Source organism: Anabrus simplex, chromosome 2 (assembly GCF_040414725.1).
Source record: "Anabrus simplex isolate iqAnaSimp1 chromosome 2, ASM4041472v1, whole genome shotgun sequence".
In the NCBI taxonomy this organism is placed as follows: domain Eukaryota; kingdom Metazoa; phylum Arthropoda; class Insecta; order Orthoptera; family Tettigoniidae; genus Anabrus; species Anabrus simplex.
Window position 1 is genome coordinate 685,756,240 of NC_090266.1, and position 20,805 is coordinate 685,777,044.

At 37.6% G+C, this 20,805-nt stretch overlaps 1 protein-coding gene across 5 annotated transcripts in view; it reads left to right on the forward strand.

Annotated features, from left to right (window-relative positions):
* The window catches only part of LOC136864373 (synaptophysin), a 134,241-nt gene that overhangs the window by 49,834 nt on the left and 63,602 nt on the right, over positions 1 to 20,805 (forward strand). The window lies entirely within an intron of this gene.

The window sequence follows — 20,805 nt, forward strand, 5'->3', positions numbered from 1 at the left end:
TTACAGCCGGATGCTGTTCCTGATGCCAACCCTATGTGGAGGGATGTCATCACTATTGTGTTTCTGTGGTGATTAGTAGTGTGGTGTGTTGGGACAAACACAAACAACCCATCCCCGAGTCAGAATTATTTATCGCATGACTAAAATCCCCAACCTGGATGGGTATCGAATCTGGGACCCTCTGAACCGAAGTACCCAATGCTGACAATTCAGCCAAGGAGTTGGACAAATATTGATGATTTTTATCTGAAGAAATTATCGTAATGATTGTTGCAGTGATCCTATACATAGGAATCAAGACCTGTTCTGTAAATTTATTCAGAGAGAGAGAGAGAGAGAGTGAGTGAGTGAGTGAGTGAGTGAGTGTGTGTGTGTGTGTGTGTGCAAATCATTTACAGTTTTTTTTTTTAAGCCTCCGTGGCTCAGGCTGCAGCGCACTGGCCTGTCACCACTGGATACTGTGGTTCAAATCCTGGTCACTCCTTGTGAGATTTGTGCTGGACAAAGCAGAGGCGGGACAGGTTTTTCTCCGGGTACTCCGTTTTTCCCTATCTTTCATTCCAGCACCACTCTCCATTAACATTTCATTTCATCTGTCAGTCATTTATCATTGCCCCAGAGGAGTGTGACAGGCTTCGGCAGCCGGCACATTTCCTATCCTCGCTGCTAGATGGAGCTTCATTCATTCCATTCCTGACCCAGTTGAATGACTGAAAACAGGCTGTGGATTTTCATTTTCATGGATTATTTTATTGCGAAGTACAGTACATTAGGACATCTAACATGACATGTCAAACTCCTCAAGCCAGGAAATGACTCCTTTCTGAATTTCACCATTAATTTCAAATTATGCCCTATTTAGGCACTTCTTCCTTGATCAAAAAATAAAAACTTTAGAAATTGCTTGGTGCCAGGTCAACACTGAAGGGAGGATGGTCTAATACTACCCACCGGTAGCATTGTATTTCTTTGAATATGAGTGGGATGCATTTTGTCTCGACATGAATTAATGCTTAATTTCTAGTGTCAGATGATGCAATAAGGAACATTATATACATGTTACAAGTTCTTGTTATATCACTTATTGGACTTCCGAAGTATGTAGCAGTCTATGTTAAGATTTTCTGGTATGCCTTAAAGTCTCAATACTTACAATTCATCAAATAATCATATTGGTTTCACAGGCAGCCATCTGATGAATCTCTTTGTAACAGTCGGTTATCAGAATTGCAATATAATCTTGCGGTAGGACAGTCGCTCTAGAACAGTGGTTCCCTTACTTTTTCGACCCTTAAACCCTTTCACAGATATCTGAATTGAGAAAACCCCTTATTTCACCCTGTAGTTACAGACAGGTAACACTGGCTTTAGTAGCTCTACTGCCACTATACATTCCTTCTCTCTGCTTATACCCTCTCTTACACATCAGTAACAGTGTTTGGAAAACACCCTGGTGGTCATCCTTTAAATTGAATCACCCTGCTGTTGGTAGTATAGCATTTCAGTTTGGCTGTTTAACTGAAAAAAAAAAAAAAAAGCATGGCTTCGAAGGTAAGTTACCATTTATATTTCTTTACCAATAATATGGTTGTATAGTTAATTATAATGTGAATCCTTGATCTATAAGGGTTGGTAGTTGTAGAGCTTGTAGTTTCTTAGGAAATCAACATACTTAGCCAGCAGCCTTGTTCAAAACTATGTTACACATGTGTAACAATGGGCACTAATGATTTTCAGAAAGTACATTAGAGACTATGTGCTTTACCTCTTTGTAGAAGAGACTAATAATTACAGCACACAGAAGATAGGAAAAACTGGAAAAGCTTTTAGGAATGTACGCGAGGATGGTACTCTGCCAAATGCCCTGTGTTCTTAGTTACTGGGAATTCAATTTAGCCTACCCATTAGTGTCTGAAATCATACCCCCCTCCCTGTAACAGATTATAAAACCTCAAGTTCTCTCCATTTCAAAAACAGTTTGACTGTGACAGATAAGGAAAAGATTGACAGGTTATGGAAACTTGGGCCCTGGTACGAAAAATTTACGGAACGTTGCCTGGTAGAGTCATATACATAATATTAATCACCTTAAATTAACTTAAGTTGTTGTTACGGTAAATATTGCCAAAATAATGCATCAACTCTTAAAATATTGAAACCGCATTCAAATATTTATACCATTATTTAACACTTAAGAAACATTAAAACTATCTTTAAAGTTACCTTATTAGACTTCACTCATTTCCATTTGAATATACTCTGAGAATTATTTTATTGATGTTATGGATGGAAATGAGGTTTTTAAGACCAGTAATAGGAAAGCGATATAGTCTGAAAAGAGGTTGGGTGGATGAAAGTAATGTGTGGTAGTTAAGGGACATCACTTGAAGTACTGACATGTTAGAAGAATGGGTGAAGAAAGAACAAAAAACAGGTCATCATAGGATGATAGAATTGAGAGAAAAAGACAGAAATGAGCAAATACAGTATGATAGAATTAAGAGAATAAGATAGAAATGAGCAAATACAGTAATTGAAATGAGATTGTGCTAAAATAGATCGTAGTGGCAGAAATTGATACTAAAAGTTTTCGCAGGTGCTTAAAGGCATAAGGGAATTGAGACAGCAGTGAGTTATTCCAGGCAGGTTCTATGTCAGTAACCATTGCCCACACTGTCACGAGATCAAAACCTTCCCCATGTCCTATGACACTGCGCTCTTAAAGTCGAATTAATGTCAGACACCACAGCACTCATTCCATCTGGCCAAGAGCTTGAAGATTCTGATGTGGTTTTGTATGAAGTAGTTCACGATACATCAAGTACTGGCAACACTTGTCAGACATCACCTTCAATGACAAAACAAAAAACCGGTATAATCAACCCACCTGTCAAATTTGACACTGATTTCACACGGCCAATAAAAGTTGACAAAGCGAAGAAGAATATCTGCAATCTTTCTGTCTCCTACTATCTTGATAAATACCACCTAAAAACTTAGAATTTGTGGCTTATGGTTGGAGCCAGGGACATGATTAAGTCTTTCTTCGTTGACTTCTGCAGCAGACTCAGAATCGACAAAGATGTCATCCACACCATTGTCCTTGCTGTATTAAAGGGATCAATCAGGATCTTGAGAAATTATCTACATGCTTTTCATTTCTCAAAGGAGAATAACTTATTTCCATGAACATAAGAAAAGTTGTATTACAGAAACACCAGAGAGTGACTGTAGGGGCACAAAAACAGTTCCAAGAATTAATGAAAGTAGGAGGAAACTAATTAGGAAACACATGGACAGCTTTCCCAGAGTTCCAGCTCATTACTGTAGGAAAGATTCTTCGAATGAATACCTTGAAACAAATATAAGTCTAAGTGAAATGTATGAATTGTATGTAGGTATGTGTAAGAAAGACAGAGTTGTCCCCAAAAAGAGATGGCTTTGAGTACATATTTTGCAATTATTTTAACATCAGATTTTTCAAGCCTAAGAAAGATCAGTGTGAAATGTGTGCTGCACATCAAGCAGGGATCGATAGCAAAACAAGCAGTAATGACGATGACTTAATATATGCAAAACACAGGCTTGAAAAACGCCTTATTTATGAGGGGAAAAAAATAAGAGTAATGTGGGTGATTCTACCATTCTGCATTTTGATCTCCGAGTACTTTACTGTCCACAATCAAATACTTCTGTACTCTAATATAAATCAAAGTTTGCAGTATAAAATCTAACAAGCAATGACATTAGTAATAAACAAGGATATTGTTTATTGTGGCATGTGGGCATTTCAGGTAGATCAGGAAATGATGTTGCAAGTACAGCAATAAAAACCTTAGTTACTTTTGAAAGACAAACCAAGTGTAAATACCATCATTTGATGGTCAGGTGCATATGTTCCACAGGACCAAAATGACCACATGTCCATTGCTTTAAAAAAAAATTTTGAGAGGGTCAGCCATATCAAAAACATGATAGAACATAAATACCGAGAACGTGGTCATAGTGCTGTTCAAGAGGTTGCGTGCAGTTATAAAACAACACATTAGAAATATGGAACTCCATTGTCTGTGTTCAGAGCTTTTCTGAACTGTAGGTCAAATAAGAAATTCAAAGTTAGGCAAATCGTACCAAAAGATTTTGTTTTTGATTTTAGATCAGTTGCTCTTAAATCAAATCTAAACAAAGTGCCATATTCAGAATTAAAGCATATACAGTATGAAAAAGGTAGTAGTTCAGTGAAATACAAATGCTCATTTTTAGATATTGATTTTGAGGAAGTTAAATTTATTAGTGCACAGTAAGACTAGGACCGCCAGGCTGAGTGGCTCAGATGGTTGAGGCGCTGGCCTTCTGACCCCAACTTGGCAGGTTCGATCCTGGCTCAATCCGGTGGTATTTGAAAGTGCTGAAATATGTTCAGCCTCGTGCTGGTAGAGAACTGGAGGACTAAATTCCGGCACCTCAGCGTCTCCGAAAACCGTAAAAGTAGTTCTTTTTTGCTATGGGCTTTACGTCGCACCGTCACAGATAGGTCTTACGGCGACGATGGGATAGGAAAGGCCTAGGAGTTGGAAGGAAGCGGCCATGGCCTTAATTAAGGTACAGCCTCTCAGCATTTGCCTGGTGTGAAAATGGGAAACCACGGAAAACCATCGTCAGGGCTGCCGACAGTGGGATTCGAACCCCCTATCTCCCGGATGCGAGCTCACAGCCGTACGCCTCTACGCGCACGGCCAACTCGCCCGGTGTAAAAGAAGTTAGGACGTAAAGCCAATAACATTATTAAGACTAGGACCGGGCAAGTTGGCCGTGGTATTAGGGGTGCGCAGCTCTGAGCTTGCAACTGGGAGATAGTGGGTTCGAACACCATTGTCGGCAGCCCTGAAGATTGTTTTCCGTGATTTCCCATTTTCACACCAGGCAAATGTTGGGGCTGTACCTTAACTCATGCCACAGCGATTTCCTTCCTACTCTTAGGCCTTTCCTATCTCATCGTTGCCATAAGACCTCTGTGTCGGTGCGACGTAAAGCAAATTCTAAGAAACTAAGACTAGATCTAATTCTACTGTAAGTTTACCACAACCAAAAGTAATTAGCACTGCAAGCCATAAAATTGATGTAAAGAAAGATAAAGGACATTACGTTACTTTACAAGTATTTCTCATTAGAAGACAGAGGTATGGAATTTTTTCCTGAAGTGAAACTTGTATCATTGATGTCAAAAACTGACAACAGTGTATTACAATTATTTGTTAAAATGAATATATCTAATATGAAATACGTGCTCGGTCCTTCATCTCCGAAATAAATCTATTTCTGTAAGACTATTAATTTCCATTGTTTTGAATGATTTGTTCATTAATACACCCTATAATTACATGTGAACGTAATAAAATCACAATGTTAACCTATGGTAATAAATAAGGTATAAATTAACTGCCCTGAAACGAAATTGCTTCTACTGAAAAATGAGGTAAAATGGGACTTGGAACAACATGGTTCTAGACCAAAGGTGCTCATCTGGGCACCCGTTGAGGCTAGCCCAGTGCGGTCGGGCTGGCCTGACATAAACGCGGGCAGCTTACGTAGCAAGCATACGTCACAGTAAAGCGAGAGAGCGAACACGCTCGGCAGGGAAGTGAAGCTGTTTCGTTGTTGTGACTACGAAGTTCTCCTCTACTACTCAGCGAAATGTTGATTAGGGTACAGTATTGAAAGTAAAAGGATAAAAAGCACTACAATTGCAAGAAAACCATCCTTTTCAATATATTCTGATTTGACTTACACTGCGCTTGATATAAACAGCGGATTTTATTTTCTTATGTGTATACATTCGAAGAAAACTGACGTGTTATAATTTTTGTGTTACAGTTTACAAAGATACAGTATTTTTTTACTATTAACAAAGAAACGGGGTTTAAGTGTACAAGCTATGATTTACAATTCCTTGGATGGGAATGACAGTTTTTCCATTTGAAAAAAGTAAAATTCCTTTTATTCATTCAGCAGAACATAATATATTTACATAATAGCTAGTCTCTAAATGGCGGAGTTTCATCATGAGTGAGGACATAGATATTTACTATGGATATTTACTATTCAAGACTAAAGTACAACAACAACAACAACAACAATGTAAAAGCATCTACCAAATAGATATGATATTCCCTGTAAGCATGTTTGCATTGTTGGAGTTCATCAGGTAATTTGAACCTAAGCAACCACAAGCCACAGCTTATCCACCTTAACTCAGCATTATATTAGAATTTTTTCTAAAGCATCTCTTAAAATATAATATTGAAATTTGTAATTCATTATGTACAGTACAAAATTATTTGAGGTTGTTGGCCTAACTTCATTGTATCCAGTCACAATACATAAACTGCAGTGCACATAAAACTTATTTCTTACAACGTAAATTGAAAATGACATGTATTCTGCCCCCTTTCATTCATTATTTTCTGCCTCCATGTCAAACTCTGGTATCGCCACAGTGATAAGGGTGACTGGGAGAACTTCGCTCAACCTTCTCACCCTCTGACGTAACCACGTCACTGTGTCTGAATAGGATACGCTCGTGCTGTGTGACTGTGGGACAAAATGCCCAGCGTAAGCACCTCTGTTCTAGACCATCGAAGTATAAACTAGGGATTTAATCACCGTGCACTTCTCGGATTTCTGGGTTGGCTATCAAAGTAAACTTTTTTTTTTTGCAGCAGTGATTATTTAAGATGGAGATAAATTGTTTCAGGGACACTGTGATCATCTTTGAAGTTCACTAGAAATATGTGGCTAGGGATGATTCCATGCGCTCCTACCATTAGACCAATGACTGAGAATTCTTCTAGATCATAATACCTCTAGTGTAGAATGGTAGGCTCATAACTTTGCCTTTTACTACATCATCATCAGGCTGACTACTCTAGCTTTCAAAACAGACCGTTGTGTCTATTATATAGCCTACTGAAGAATTATTTTTTTTTATGGCAAGTATGTCGGTCTTCCTGCTACTGTGATTTTTTTGCCAAGCCATGCACATCTTCATAGACTTTGAAGCCTTTCCCTTTCAGGCCAGTATTCACCAATGTGAGTAAAAGCTTTTTTCTTGGTTTAAATCTAAGAAAACCGAGATAACAGTTAAATTTGTATTCACCAACATCATCTCAAATAATGGATATAATCTCTGTTTAAAATTTTTACCGCAGAAAGGTTGGCCGGTAAAGTAGGAAATCTAAGATGATAACTTTTCAAGATGGCAGGTTGTAGACTGCTGGAATATTTAACTGACAGAGAAAATCACAGCGACGGCGAATATCGCCAAGATTGTGCAATAAAACGTCCTAGGTGGATAAAAAGGACACTGTACATACTTTGAGGACTACAATGACACTGATTTTGAAACACATTCAAAGTTATCTAAAGCTTTGACACTGTCAGTGGTTGAACATAGCTTGGAATTCCCAACACACATGTAGGCCTAAGATTAATTCTCAATTATAGCTTATATCTTGTGTGGTACTTGACTGGATGATTTTTAATGAAGGAATATTGCCTTACTTTTGAGGGGAATATAAAATGTGTAGGCTATAATTTTTCTTATTCTCTATTATGTTAATTCTTTTTGCCACCGAATTCAATAACAATTTCTTCACCTGAAACATCATGTTAGGCTTGTTAGTTTCTCGTCAACAGCAGACATCATTTACCATAAAATATTTGCAAACACCGAATGTAATTAAAAACTTGTTTGCATTTCGATAAGGGTGGCAGCAGGAAGTCATTTGCTTTCAGTGCGTCGGTATGTAAAGTGTAAGATTGAAATTCAGATTGAAACAAAAACTTAGTTTTGGTAAACAGAGATAATGACATACTTGAGTTTTGGAAATCTAAGATAATAGTAAAAGTAACAAATAATTGTGAATACAGGCCTCAGTGCTTCAGTTATTGTTGACTGAATCCATAGAACTTCTCCACATGGGCATGGTCCCACGACATGTGGAAGGGTTTTTATTTCTCTACAACAGTGCCTACAGAGGTTACCATTTCGGGACCTCATGGAATAGGTCAAAAATGGAAGAGACGATGGCAGTAATTTTTACCCATGGACCCATTTTAATGTACTGAGCATGCACGTGTATACAGTTTTTTTTTTTTTTTTTTCCGTGCATAAGATACAGCTTTACAGTACAAAGATTTATACATGTAATCTGCAACATACTGAATTTTAATGATACACTCGTTTGATGTGATGATGGAAGTGCACCCAGAACAACAATTTGAAATCTTTTAATGGTGTGAAACACCCTAAAACACTCCGGGAAATGCAAAGCCACCAAATACTTTTCAGACTCATATCTCTTTGCACTTTTCTTGCCGGTCTTGCTATCAGCACAGTCACAGCATGGTTTGGGGTTATAAGCCTTGTGAAATTTACCCAGTGAACTCGTACAGGGTGAGAAGGGATTTTTTCTGTGAATAACTGTTTGGCAAAACTCTTTGTTTCAGTACGTATCTCATCCCATAAAGAGTAGTGAATCTTGTGTTTAGAAATATCCGTAGGTGAGGGATCTGGAGGGAGGATCCCATTTATGATGGGTTTTATTCCAGAATTTCCTGTAAAACCATATTTGGATGGTTTATTACCTTTTACTCCATTCCCAGCCATCTTCCTTTGTCTTTTTGTAGACAGGATGGACTTCATTATCATCATTTTCAATCGCGTCCTCACTCACACGTGAAATTTTTTGTCTTGTTGCTGTAACTTTCACTGCTAGTAAATAACATTGTGTAATTTTCTAAAACTATATTACTACCAATTCACTCAGACTATCCCATAATCTTCATTTGATTTTATTCCTCGTAATACAATGTTGACTAGGGCCGGCCGTTCCTGCTGATTATCAAGCGGGTAATCTCCCTACTACCCCCTGTGGGTGGGGGATGCAGACGAAGAATACACCCACGGTATCCCGTTGCCTGTCGTAAGGGGCGACCAAGGGATGATTGTATTAGACCCATGAAACTACTTGTGATTAGTACCACCATGCGAAGAACACCATGGTTTGCTTTTACTTGCGCATAGTACCACTATGTTAGGTACCAAACAGGTTTGTGATTAGTAGCAACAGTGTGTGTTGCCGGCTTCTACAGTACCTGTGATTAGTACCACTTTAGGAGCGACACCATGGTTCTGGCTTGCCTATGATTAGTACCCACTATATGAGGAACACCATGGGATAGTGCGGGTCCCTGTGGTTAGTACATGTATGTGATGAACACCATAGGTTTGCGTTGCCTGTAACTGGCGCTGCAATATGTGAAACACCATAGGTCTGTATTCCATGTGCGAATTTCATTACCTGTGAGTAGTACCATACTGTGTGGAATGCCGCAAGACTACACTACTTTTGATTAGTACCGCAACATGACAAATACCATGGTTCTACTTTTCTAGCGATAAGTATCATTATGAGGGGCCGATGACTTGGATTTTGGACCCCTTTAGACTAAAAGCATTGATTCAGTATTATGCTATAAATGTAGTCCCTTGGTTAGTAATACTATTTTTTCACGTCAGTTTCTGTGAATGCGAGACATTGTGGGTCGGATCCACTGATTGTTTTAAATTCATGTCCATCCATTCATTCTTTGTCCTCACGTTTTGAATTCTGGTCTGTGGAGGATTTTGGATTTTTAATTTGTCATTTCGTCTCATTTCGTGCCGTTAGGGGCTGATGACCTAGATGTTAGGCCCCGTTAAACAACAAGCATCATCATCATGATCATCAATCTCCCTATTTTGAGAGCGATTGCCTGCTGCATGATGCAATCTATGATGTTCATTCCAACTTGAAAAGAGAGAGAGAGAGAGAGCGCGCGCGCGCGCTCAACTTTCAGACGGTATACTGCATGTCATACCACCTGTGAAGGCTTGAACTAGTTGCAGAAAGCTTACCTCTTAGCACACCGCCTGCCAGGCATCCGTGTATGAATAGTCACTGCACGCTCTGCTGCCAGGCAGGCGGCTAGGTACGCCAGTCAGTTAAAGGCCTCTCGCCATTCACTGCTGGAAAGCCCATCATGGTTTTTTAGCCAACTATTCAATGGTGTGTACTCTTTGAATAGTGTTATCCCTTTTCCTTGGTGAGGTAAGAGCGCTCCCATTTATGGAAATTGCTGGTTCTGAATTCTGAGTGAACCTTGTTAGCAGCAAGCATGTTTGTGTTGTAATCTAACAGGTGTTCATCTTCTTCAATAGCAAGATCTGACATGCTGCAACCTTACTTTCCTGAAATCTCAGGATAAACTGTAGGGGTTACCGGAGAGTTGAATAGTTTTACAAGTGTTAATATGTTTTGAGACTAACTTCACATGTCGAACAGGAAAGACTAATGTCTTCAAATCTTTTCTCTGAATGTAATTTTAAGTTAGAAACATCAGTGGGCTGCTGGAGAATTTGCCTTGTAGTACTTCTGATGAGTTTGTCCGCATCGTTAAGGAATAGATTTTGGATTTTTTTGAGCTGGTGTTGTTTGAACACGAGACTGGGTGTTACTGAGGAGTTTTAAAAAACTTGGTCCGTTATTGGACATAATACATTTTCCATCTAACTCATTCCTTGTTGCCAATGTTTTGCCCGCAATATGCTAAGTTGGGCTCATCAGTTGGTAAATAGCCATCAAATGATGGCCAGGTAGGCATCAATTTTTGAAAATGAGACATTGTCTCTCATACTGCATTGGCACAGCCAGTGGCTCCAAGTAGCCTATGCAGTGGCCTTCACGGTATGTACTTGCCATGTGTCTCGATAGGTGTGCTATCCATAATCGGTGCTGATAGTTTCCTCTGTTTAACTTGTTAAGTGTGTGGTCTGTTGTGAGGTTGTAAGGGTTGGGTAAAAAAGGTAATCCTTGTATTACACTTCTCCTTAGGTGAATTGGTTTTGTCTTCCCTACAAAATTTTGATTTGTGTTAAATTTCCTTCATGGAAAGGAAAGGAACCTTGTATCCTCATCCTGAGGTGGCGCAGCTCTTTTCAGGCACACCCCCAATGGAGCTGAGCTGCACGTACCATTTTAACCATGTACCAGCCCTCCTGCCATTCTTAAACTTCTGGCAGTACCAGGAATCGAACCCGGGCACTTGAGGACGGCAGCTATTAGCGCTAACCATTACGCTACAGAGGCGGACATTTTCCCTTATGAAGGGATATGATAGCATTGACAAATTTAAGTGTTCTGGTCAAGTGATTGTGCCCAATGTTATTGATCGCCTTTTGGATATCTGAAATAATGCAAACATCTCTACTTTGAAGTTCAACATAATCCAGGATTGATGCAAGAATAACAGTATTAGTACTGCTTGCGGTTGTAAAGCCCTGATGGTGAGGGTTAAATGTTACATAGGTATTGTTGAAGATGCATGTCTAACATTCTCTTGATGGTTCTATGGATGACAGAACATATTGTTATTTGCCTCCAATTATTGACTTGACTCAGATCTCAGTCTTTATGTATCAGGATAATCCTTGCTACCTTCAGACAGGGAGGGACTTGCCCCGTAGTGACTATTCTCAAAGCGATACTTGCATTAATGTTACAAACTGCTTCCTTCAGTGTATTGCTCTTACAATTACAGGGTCAGGCTCCAGAAGAGTATTGATCGCTATTCTGTTCGCCATGCTGATTTCATTTCTGTTAGACTCATTGGGAGGTTTCATTCAAGACTGTCTGGGTAGATTCGTTGACCCAAAGTGGATACTCGCCTCTTTCTGAAATGTTTGGTATAGAGATGTTCGGGAAGTGGTTGTGCTAATCGGTGAGAGAAATGTTGCAAGGAACGTTTTGCGATCTAAGTACATAACATATGGTCTCTTGTTGTCAGTTGTAATACTGATGTGTGAATTGGTAGAGAGATATTTATTTTTCTTCTTCTCTTGTGTCCTTTTTGTTGTCCATTCAGGATTTTTGTTGATTTGCTGTACGTGTGTTGATTACTTAAATCATTGTGTGTAGCGTAGTTAAGTGTCAGTCGAGGAAGACTGTTGTTTCCGAATTGGCTTAACAATTTTTAGTAAAATTCTTGTATATTTTTATTGGTTCACTGGTTCAATACAGTGTTGATACAAGCCAGTTAAAAACTAAATGGTATGTACACTCATAAAACTAGTAAAAGTGGGACATGTTTTATCCCTTTATGGGTCATATTCAACTTGTATGCATTAAATAAAGACATCTTAAAATTTCCAAAGTGAAATACCTGGACAAAGAAAAGTTTAATATTGACACACTAAAAGTCATTTAAAACATCGTTGTTCTTCACAGTCTTAAGTATTCTAAAGTTAGAACAAAGGGGGTGGTGATGACCATTATGGTCTATCATTGTAGCTACAGTCCAATGCTAATTGTAAAATACGCCTGGCAGGAGGAGTTATTTCTTGGACCTTTTGTCATACAGAATATACGGTCAAATGTGTAGTCAATACGGAATATGAGTATAAAGTTTGTACACTAAGATGCTATTCCTCTTCTGTGAAAGGTGAAATATGATCTAAAGAAGAACGATAACGATAAAATATTGTGCTGTTGAAAAATTATTCAAACTAATGAGGCAAGTACTCGCTTTCTGTACTCCAGCTCCTTGAGTGGACGCCTCAGGTTGTGCTCATGTTTGAGCACTGACTGACAGTTGCCTTGAGTTATTGTTGATGAGGGGAAACGGTCTAGAAGGGGAAGGGAAAAGAATTGGAGTGTTCGGAGCTGAAAGTTTATTACATGTTGTTAAATACTTGTTTGTTGATGTGATTTTTTTTATTATTTCGTTGAAAAGAATGATTGTTTTTACCTGGATTTTGTTAAGGTTGAAAATGGGATTAATTTTTTGATCAATGTATGTATGTTTTCTGGTATGTTTAGGAGAGCTCCATCATTGGCTACATGAATGATGTCCAAATCCTGATTTATAGAAGAAAATGAATGATTGTATTTGCTCGTATGTTCACTCACCGTGGAAAATTGTTTGTGTTTGTACGTTCTTCCTAGGAAATTAGTCCAGTTTGTTCATTATAACTAGTGTCACATTGATTGTCTTTTAACCTGTAAACCTGTGATTGCAAATATGTATTGGTTTCATTAAAAATGTGCAATTATAAAATCATTTGTAATTTATATTATTTGTTTTGAATGTGATTCTGAAGTTTTGTTTTTTAAATAAGTTTGTAATTTGATACAGGTTTTTGAAAGTATAAAAGTGACAGTTTTTTTTTCTTCTCTTTTTTCAATGCCCTGATGACCTTATTCTTTCTTTTGCTGATAATTTTGTCAACAAATTTTATTGTAATCATTACTATGTGCTGTAGTGTATATGATGTTAATTTCTTTCTTTTTTTGTGGGGGGTAACCTTTTTTATAAAGGGGGATGTTAGGGCCCTGTGTATTTTAGTACAGAAAGTAGTTTTTTTGTGGATGCCGAGAAGGAGAGAATCTGTACTAACCTACACTTGGAAGGAATGGAAAACTCAAAAGACTGAAGAGTAGAGCAAGATACATAGAAGCGAAAAGAGAGTAGAAAATATAATAGCCTAAGAAAAGTTGGGAAACATTCACCCAGAAAGTGAAGGATGAGTTGAATTGTGGTAGTGCGGTATTGGAATTATAAGAAACTAGGAATAAAACTGTTACAATACGTTGGGGCAAAGTGTGAGTTCGATAACAGACTACAAGTTTAAGATCAAAAATAATAATAATAATAATAATAATAATAATAATGGAACAATTATTATAACAGAGGTACACAGTGGAAAACAAGCCCAGAGGGATCAGGGATGTAAAAGAATGGTAGCAATATTTACAATTAAAGGAAGGATAGTTTCAATAGTAACAACCACCTTTAATGCACTGTGTGTGTGTGTGTGTGTGTGTGCGCGCGCATTACCGACCAGCGGGGTACAAAAGTATAACATAAATAATTCAAATGGGAATTTGAGACAAATTTCATAAGTGGTGTTGAGGCAAGATCTTAGTGAGTAGATTACAAAGGGTGATGGAAAGATGTTTACTTTAAATAGTTGATCTAGATCACTACATGTACAGAGACAAGGGCCAAAATTATTTTACAAAGAATAATCTCCCAGGGGAATGTATAGAACAATGGAATAAAGAGGAAGTAAGTTCAAGTAAAGGTTGCTAAATTCTTATACAAGTGTCTTAAATTTATATACCATGAATCGTACAAAATTTGAACGAGATACGGGGTAGAATGAGAGACAGGGGGGACCGAGAGACATGACCAGTAAAGAAAAATGTTCTCGTTTAGATGGACAAGGAATAACTCCAAACATGCGAAGATTTGAATCATGCTTTTAAGGTAGGAGTAGTTCGAATGCACTGAAAAGGGTATGTCCAAGCGTGCTTCAAAGATCCGTTGACCATGAACACAGAATGGAACACAGAATAACTTGGTGACTCTCGGTTTCCCTCATCCCCCCCCATCTCTCATTCTACCCCATATCTCGTTCAGATTTTGTATGACACACTAGTATAAGAATTTAGCAACCTTTGTCCAACTATGTTGATTAACGTCATAGTCGATCTTGTTGAATAGGGTTATTTGCTTACTTAAACTTACATACTCTTTATTCCATTGTTCTATTCATTCTCCTGGGAGATTGTTTGTAAAATAATTTTGGCACTACTCTCTGTACATGTAGCAATCTAGATCAACTATTTAATTTTTTTTTTTTTTTTTTTTTTTTTTTCATCACCCTTTGCAATCTACTCACTAATATCTTGCCTCAACATCACTTGTGAAATTTGTCTCAAATTCCCATTCGAATTATTTGTTTTACCTTTGTACCCTGCCGGTCGGTAATGTACACACACACACACACACACACACATATATATATTGAAGTAAAGGTGGTTGTTGTTACTATTGAAACTATCTACATCGTGGATCCATCTGGGCTTGTTTTCCACTGTGTACCTCTGTTATAATAAGTGTTTTATTATTATTATTATTATTATTATTATTATTATTATTATTATTATTATTATTATATGAAACTGGTAGTCTGTTATCAAACTCGGATATTACCCCAGCGTACTGTAACAAAACCTTGAACACTGTTTGTGTAGGATAAAGGAGTAATACTGACAAAACCAGAAGAGAGAATGGACAGATTGAAATAATATTTCAGTGAACTGCTAAACATAAGAAACCAGACATGTGGGGAAGCAGCAGAAATAGTAGTAGTATCTGAGAAGGAATCAGACATTACAATGACAGAGGTGGAATGAGTAGTTAAAAAAGATGAAGATGGGAAAAGCTGTGAGAATAGATGAAGTAGTCATAGAAATGATCAAAGCTGCAGAACCAGCAGGACTCAGTGAACTAATAGAATACTCAAAGTGTGTATGGAGAGAAAAAAAGGGCCCAAGGATTGGGAAAAGGGAGTTATAATACCAGTATTAAAGAAAGGAGATACGAATATATGCGGTAACTATCAAGGAATCACCATCATCTCCCATTTTGCCAAGATAATGGAAAGGATATTGGAGAGAAGAATTAGAGATTAGGTGGAAAGTCAGTTACAAGAACAACAATTTGGATTCAGAAGAAGGTCAATAGTGGACCCCATCATTCTGAGACAGATCATGGAAAATAGCTGGGAATATGGGAAGGATATAATAATGACTTTTATAGACTTAGAAAAAGCATATGACAGCATCCTCAGAACAAAAGTTTGAGAAAGTGTGACACACAGGGGTTTGCCAAGGAACTAATTTCAAAGATATAATCAATATATAACTCATACAGCTGTGTGAAGACTACAGTCAATAGAACCAGAATGGTTTGGAATTGAAAAAGGGCTATAACAGTTGTTCTAACACTGTCGTACGTGTGCCCCTAGGGGTACACCTGAGACTTCTAGTGGGATACACAAGCAGCCTTCAGGGAAAAAAACTGTGAAAAATTCAAATATAGAAATAAATAAGAAGAAAATTAAACCTGTATATATGGAGCCACACTTTGCTTGAAAGTTTCACCTGGACTACTACATATCAGAAAACCGTTTCACGATTGCAGGCACACCCATCCCATTGAAATGTTTATGGTTCACAATTTCTGAATTTCAGAATTAAGATTGAAAATTTTTATCCTCATATATATTCTTTTGATATTGAGACTAAAATGTAATGTTTTGTGAAGTTTTCATACAAACTAGGTATCCTGTGTTACTTTATCGCCAGGCTGAGTGGCTCAGACGGTTGAGGCACTGGCACATAAAAAGAACTCCTGAGGGTCTGAATTCTGGCACCTTGACGTCTCTGAAAACCACTAAAATACTGGTTCATAAAGCGACTAACAGCATTATTATTATTATTATTATTATTATTATTATTATTATTATTATTATTATTATTATTATTACTTTATCGCCATTGTGTTGTACTTGATACAGACACAAACTCTTAAATTTCTTGTGATGTGTTATAAACTATAAACATGTATTTGATTTCACAATTGATCTTATTTATGATGTGTGTTTAAAAGAATGGTTATAATCAATTAAAAATGCCTCAATAATTAGCCAGGTACTCATATTTTTTTTACCTACCATTTAGGGATTTTTTCATGGGGTTACATTGAAGTTTTAGCCATGAGTATGGGGTACAATCTCATAATAATTTGAGGAACTCTGGGCCTAAAACAATGGACTGTGTTGTTGCCTTTACTGTTCATAATGGTGTTGGATGACATCATAAAGGCAGCAAGGTAAGATTATAGACGGAAAAGAATTAATGTAATGACATTTGTGGATGATGTGTTCTGGGGAGAAGATGAGGTGGTACAACAACAGCTGAATGAATGTACTGAATAGAAGGATTGAACGATGGGAATTGAGGATCAACGTGGATGAACGATGGGAATTGAGGATCAACGTGGATACGTGCAAGACAATGGTGATGAGTAGAGAAAGTGAAGAAGGAAAAGGAACTATCAAAATTGGAGAAAAGGAACTGAAAATAGTAGAGCACTTAAAGTACTTGGGAAGTGAACTGACAGAAAATGGAAGACTGAATATGGAAATTAAGTAGGACACAACTGGGGAGTACCTTTTTACCACCAGGCATGGAGATTAATGTGAAATAAAGATGTACCAATGAAGGCTAAAGAAGTAATGCACTTCACTAAAATAACATATGCAGCAGAAACTTGGACAATGACTCAGACGATTGAGAGTAGAGTACAGGCAGCTGAAATGAAATTCCTGAGGAGTATGGTACAGATGACAAGGAGGGATAGAGTGCTTAAAGTAAATACAAAATTTTAATATTCCACCTTCTCAATACTAAAAAATCATTTGATGTTTTTACAAAAACATTACAATGACGTTAAAGGGTACTAGTTTCGGTCCACTGTGGACCATCATCAGCCTAGCCAAATTACAACAGTGAAAGACATAGTGATAAAAATAGTATGGAGAAATGAGAGAGGATCTAAAAGGATGGGATGGTGGTGGAATGACAGATAAAAGTGAAAAAACCGTATTTGCGAATAATGATAAAAGTAACAGAAGTGTTCACAATGACAAATAAAATCTTGTGAAGTCACGTAAAAAACTCTTGATGAGATAGTCTTTGGTTGGCAGTTGCTCCTGTGTTGCACGATTGACATATATAACTACGTATATGCTTCTAGAAAGTTGTAGATGTAAGTTCCACTTTTGCGTAGAGGGAAGAATTGTCCGATGAGACTAGCACCAGATTAAAATTGACAAAGTTGAACCTGTTCTATGGTGGAATTAAAGGCTTTCTGTGTTAAACAGAAGTAGTCTCAGTTCAATCGGGACCCCAATGAACCTGGGGAAAGAAGATGGTATTAACGCGGGTAATCGGATAGAGAACAAGCGAGGCACCGGAAAATATAAACGATGACTCACCTTGCGCTGCGTGGAACAAACTTGCTGGATTGAATGCAACTTACGGAGTGAGCGTAGCGCGGAGTAGATCAGCAGGAAAGGGGTAGGTGAATACGGAGGGGAGGAATGGCGTAAGTGGTAGAGGGTGGGAGGGATGGGAAAGGTTCAAGGCGGGGTGGACGGGAGAGGAAGTGATGGTGTTTGTATTGTCGGGGGACCCTTAATTGACTTAAAGAAAGAATTTTGAACGACCGATTTGTTTTTTATGTAATAAGTAATGAAAAGGTCAAATAAAATATTGGGTTTCTCAGTTATTGCGTTAAGGTTACAGTTGGCATTAAAGTATTGATCTAAATGAATGTAAAAGTTCTCTATTATATTGAGTAGAGGTCCTTTCTTAGCTATTTTGAGAATGTCCATGTCTGTTTCAATATTCGTGAATTTGTGGTTATAGTCGACCATGTGTTGGCCGATAGCTGAAAATTTGTTGTATCTGACTGCATTGAAATGTTCTAAATATCTAATGTTGAAGCTCCGGCCGGTTTGCCCCACATAAGAAATATTAGAGCATGTATTACATTTAATCCTGTAGACGCTTGATTTTGTGTACCTATTTATTTTATAAATATGTGATGTGTTATGTAAGATTTGTGTGTTGTTGTTGTTGGTTTTAAAGGCTATTTTCATACCTTTTTTCTTTAAAACATTGGTAACCTTGTGAATTCCATTGACGTAAGTGAAGATGGAAAAAGAGTCATGTTTAGGTGGTTCTTTTTTAAGTGTGGTCTTGGGGCGAAATTTATGTTTGTTAATGATGTTTTCTATGAAATGGCTATTGAAGCCATTGAATCTGGCAATGTAGCGGATAGTATTCAATTCGGTATGAAGATCTTTTTTATTCATAGGAACGTTGAATGCTCTATGTACAAGACTGTTATATGTTGCTTTTTTGTGGGGGAGGGGGTGAGCTGAATCTTGTCGGATTGTGACGGCCGATTGGGTGGGCTTTCTGTAGATCTTGTAGGTTAAAGATTCCTGTTGTCTAGTGATCGTAATATCCAGAAAATTGATTTTTTGATCTACTTCTGACTCCAATGTGAATTTAATATGGGGATCGATGTTATTAAGTGTTTGGAGTGTGGTATGAGCATCTTCCAAGTTCTCGTTGATAACTACTAGGACATCGTCGACGTACCTAGCCCAAAGGAGAATATTGTCGAATTTATTGTCGATTTTAGTATTCTCGAGAAAGTCCAGATAGATTTCTGCGAGAATGCCTGATGCAGGTGAACCCATTGCCAGACCGTTTTGTTGATAGATGGTACCATTAAACGTAAAAAAGTTATTTACGACTAATTTCAACAATGTAATGAAATCTTGAATTTCCAATTTACTCAAATGACTGTTTTTATATAAGTTACTTTTGATGATGGGAATTAATTTAGAAATTGGAATGCTTGGGTACATGTTTACGATATCAAAGGAGTGAAGTGAGTAATGAGGTTGCATGTTAAATTTATTAAGTTTGTCTATTAATTCAAAGGTATTTCTCACCGATTTATTGGATGAAAAACGGTAATTTTTGCTTAGGAACTTTTGAATAAATTGTGCGGTTTTATATAAAGGGCTCGGTCTAAAATTGATGATTGGACGAATGGGAGCACCTGCCTTATGAATTTTTGGAAGAGCTCTAGCCGTAGGAAGCCCAGGGTTCATACTTATAAGCTGGCTTTTTTCATGTTCAGTGAGTAGGAAGGAGGAGTTTTTTAAGGTTTGTTTAAAGAGTCTTTGGACTTTTTGTGTGGGGTCTTTTTTAATTATGGAAAAGGAACTATCTTTAAAGAAATCTGATGTTTTACTGATATATTCATTCTTTTCGATGATTACGGTCGTGTTGCCTTTATCGGCCTTGGTCACGATTAGGTCGTTGTCCTTAATTTTTTTGTTTAGGGTGTGCAGGAGCTTCAAATCGGTTAGTACATTCCTGTTATTAGAATTGGCGGGAAAATTAGGTGAATTATTGCGAAAAAGGATGTTATTAAGTTTCTTTTTGATGTCATATATTAATTCATCTTGTGTGTCTAAGGGCGTTTTAGAGATAGCTAATTCCGATTCTGTTATCATTGTAATAATTGAATTGGTTGGGTTCAAATCGGGCCAGTTATGTTTGGGTCCCTTGGCTAAAATTCCTTCTTCATTTGGATTTAGGGGAGTATTGGATAGGTTAATTACGGGTGGATGAAAATGGTTACGATCGTCTGCTGGTCTACTATAGCGTCTAATTTGATAATCTTGCGATTTGGATCTCTTTAATTTCTCCAATTTATTATCCAAAATATGTTGTTTCTTGGTTAAGTCTATAAATAATTTATCTTCAACTGATTGGAAGAAGATTGTCCAATGCGCTTTAGATAACAATTTTGTTGCCGCAAGGTGAGACTCGTATAGTTTGAGGTTAAGGAATGATTTTTTCCTATAAAGAAACTTGATTTCATCTTTCAACCAAATTTTATTAATCTTAGTTTGAGTTTGGGATAGAGTGAGAAATGAAGGCATACAGAATGAGGTGAATGTGCAAAAACTAAGTGACAAACTGGAACAGAATAGATTGAGGTGGTTTGGACATGTCAAGCGAATGAAAGAAGACTGCCAAGACAAGCACTGCAATGGCAGATGACAGGGAAGAGAGGACGAGGAATACCAAAATTTGTATGGTTGAACTCTGTGAAGAACAGCATAGGACAACAGAACCTTGACTGGAACACAGTGTTTTAATTCTGAATTGACCACTGAGGATCACGCTACAATTTCATTTTTTCTTTGTCTGAAGTTTCCTCTTCCTCCAGTACTCCTTCATATGTGCACTACGCTGTTTCTTC